Genomic DNA, 3308 nt, shown 5'->3' on the forward strand with positions numbered 1-3308 from the left:
AAATGTGTTGCTGGAAAAGCGCAGCAGGTCAGGCAGCATCCAGGGAACAGGAGAATCGACGTTTCGGGCATAAGCCCTTCTTCAGGAATGAGGAAGGTTTGTCCAGCAGGCTAAGATAAAAGGTAGGGAGGAGGGACTTGGGGGAGGGGCGTCGGAAATGTGATAGGTGGAAAGAGGTCAAGGTGAGGGTGATAGGTCAGACTGGGGTGGGGGCGGAGAGGTCAGGGAGAAGATCTCAGGTTAGGAAGGCGGTGCTGAGTTCGAGGGATTTGACTGAGACAAGGTGGGGGGAGGGGAAATGAGGAAACTGGTGAAATCCGAGTTCATCCCTTGTGGTTGGAGGGTCCCTAGGCGGAAGATGAGGCGTTCTTCCTCCAACCGTCGTGTTGTTGTGGTCTGGCGATGGAGGAGTCCAAAGACCTGCATGATCAGTACCCCTGTATTCCCAGTCTGAACGTCTCTTAAACATCTGCTTCTACCACCTGTCCTGGCTGTGCATTCCAGGCACTTACTTCCAGCTGTGTATCTACTTTAAACTGCCCTCCTCCCTCTCACCTTAACCCTATGCCCCCTGATACTGGTCATTTCCACTCTGGGAGAAAGACACTAGCTATCACCTGACCCATCTCTCTCAGTATTTTATACACTCTTATCAATTCACCCCCTCAGCCTCGGACGCTTTCCTTACCACCTGACCCACTGATGATGCCACGTTCAGGGAGCTATGGGTTTGCACCTCAACAGCCCTCTGTATATCGATGCTCCTCAGGCTCCAACCATTTACTCGACACTTCCCTTTTGCACTTGACCTCCTGAAATGCATCACCTAACACACTTCCAGATTAAACTCCACCTGCCACTTCCCCAACCTGGCCGTGTCCTGAGATAACTATAACTATCCACAAGCCACGGGGGAGGGGGATGCGGGGGAGGACAATGGGCAGAGCGAGGGGGGGGGGAGTAGGGATGGAGCAGAAGCAGACCATCGAATAGTGAGGGAGCAGTACCGAATGCCAGGTTGGGAGAGTGGGAAGGCTGGCTTGTCTTTTCAATGTGAGGTTTGTTGCCAAGCAGGTACAGGAGATCAGGAGGCTGGCCTCCAGGTAAATATCAGCCAATAGTCTGGTTCATCGGGTAAGAAATGACAGGAGCTTCAGATTCTGACAGTGAAAAGGAAATATTCAGAGCCTGCAATTCACGGGACAGTGAGGCAGTGCCAGTGTTTTGTGGGGTTGTGGGGAGAGGGTGCTGAAGGAGAGATGAGGAGAGAGACTGGGAGGCTGGGGGAAGGTGTGATGAAGACACAATACTGTACCTCCATACTGCTCCTCTGTGTGCAGATTAAAAAGCAAAAACAGAGAAAGTCAGTCAGTAAGAACAGAGGGTTTGGAAGGACACACAGACGGGAGAACAGAACCACATTCCAGGTCAGACTGTAAGCTCTCACACATTGTTCACATTTAACCAGACTGATACAGATGTACAAAGTCCCCAGTGCTGTATACACACTGGAGACAGTCCAGAGAGGGTCCACACAATCAGGGAATCTCTACAGTGTGGAAGCACGCCATTCAGCCCACTCAGTTCACACCCACCCCCCAAACAGCATCAGCCCACTCAGTTCACACCCACCCCCCAAACAGCATCCCACCCTGACCGCCCTCTACTCTATCCCTGCAACCCTACATTCCCCATGGTCAACCCACCCTGACCTGCACAGCTTTGGACTGTGGGAGGAAACTGGAGCACCCGGAGGAAACCCACGCAGATTCGGGGAGAATGTGCGAACTCTACACAGACAGTCGCCTGAGATTGGTATCGAACCCGGGACCCTGGTGCTGTGAGGCAGCAGTGCTAACCACTGTGCCACCTGTGGACAGAGACTAGAAAGAGTGGGCACAAGGGAGTGGGCGGAGGGGGGTACGAGGGAGTGGGCGGAGGGGGGTACGAGGGAGTGGGCGGAGGGGGATTATGCGGGAGTGGGCGGAGGAGGGTACGAAGGGATGGGACGGGGGGTATGAGGGAGTGGAAGGGGGTAGGTGGGTCGGGGCAGCCAGAGAGCCGGAATGGAGTAGTGAGGTAAAGGGACTGATGGGACTATTCCTAAATTAGTTACTGACATAAAAACACTGCCGGAGGTGGCTGCAGAAACGGTGCCAGTTACTATGGAGACAATACCGTTGCTGTGGAAACTGTATCAGTTACTATGGAGACAATACCGTCGCTGTGGAAACTGTACCAGTTACTATGGAGACAATACATGTCGTTGTGGAAACTGTACCTGTTACTATGGAGGCAATACGTGTCGCTGTGGAAACTGTACCAGTTACTATGGAATACGTGTCGCTGTGGAAACTGTACCAGTTACTATGGAGACAATACCGTCGCTGTGGAAACTGTATCAGTTACTATGGAGACAATACCGTCGCTGTGGAAACTGTACCAGTTACTATGGAGACAATACATGTCGTTGTGGAAACTGTACCAGTTACTATGGAGGCAATACCGTCGCTGTGGAAACTGTACCTGTTACTATGGAGACAATACATGTCGTTGTGGAAACTGTACCAGTTACTATGGAGACAATACATGTCGTTGTGGAAACGGTACCTGTTACTATGGAGACAATATCGTCGCTGTGGAAACGGTACCTGTTACTATGGAGACAATATCGTCGCTGTGGAAACTGTACCAGTTACTATGGAGGCAATATGTATCGCTGTGGAAACGGTACCTGTTACTATGGAGACAATACCGTCGCTGTGGAAACTGTACCTGTTACTATGGAGACAATACCGTCGCTGTGGAAACTGTACCTATTACTATGGAGACAATACATGTCGCTGTGGAAACGGTACCTGTTACTATGGAGACAATACAGTCGCTGTGGAAACTGTACCAGTTACTATGGAGACAATACATGTCGCTGTGGAAACTGTACCTGTTACTATGGAGACAATACATGTCGCTGTGGAAACGGTACCTGTTACTATGGAGACAATACCATCGCTGTGGAAACTGTACCAGTTACTATGGAGACAATACATGTCGCTGTGGAAACTGTACCTATTACTATGGAGACAATACCGTCGCTGAGGAGACTGTACCTGTTACTATGGAGACAATATCGTCGCTGTGGAAACTGTACCTGTTACTATGGAGACAATATCGTTGCTGTGGAAACTGTACCTATTACTATGGAGACAATATCGTCGCTGTGGAAACTGTACCAGTTACTATGGAGACAATACATGTCGCTGTGTAAACTGTACCTATTACTATGGAGACAATATCGTCGCTGTGGAAAC

At 50.4% G+C, this 3308-nt stretch overlaps 1 protein-coding gene across 1 annotated transcript in view; it reads right to left on the bottom strand.

Annotated features, from left to right (window-relative positions):
• Nucleotides 1-3167, bottom strand: part of LOC122546487 (dynactin subunit 1-like) — a 10031-nt gene extending 6864 nt beyond the window's left edge. The window contains exons 1-2 of the mRNA XM_043685187.1: nucleotides 3149-3167; nucleotides 1316-1330 (exon numbers count right to left, since the gene is read on the bottom strand). The gene's annotated coding sequence lies outside the window, so the exon portion shown is untranslated. The remainder of the gene's footprint in view (nucleotides 1-1315; nucleotides 1331-3148) is intronic.
• Nucleotides 3168-3308: the final 141 nt, after the last annotated feature.

The sequence above is a fragment of the Chiloscyllium plagiosum genome, unplaced genomic scaffold, assembly GCF_004010195.1.
Source record: "Chiloscyllium plagiosum isolate BGI_BamShark_2017 unplaced genomic scaffold, ASM401019v2 scaf_27898, whole genome shotgun sequence".
NCBI lineage: Eukaryota > Metazoa > Chordata > Chondrichthyes > Orectolobiformes > Hemiscylliidae > Chiloscyllium > Chiloscyllium plagiosum.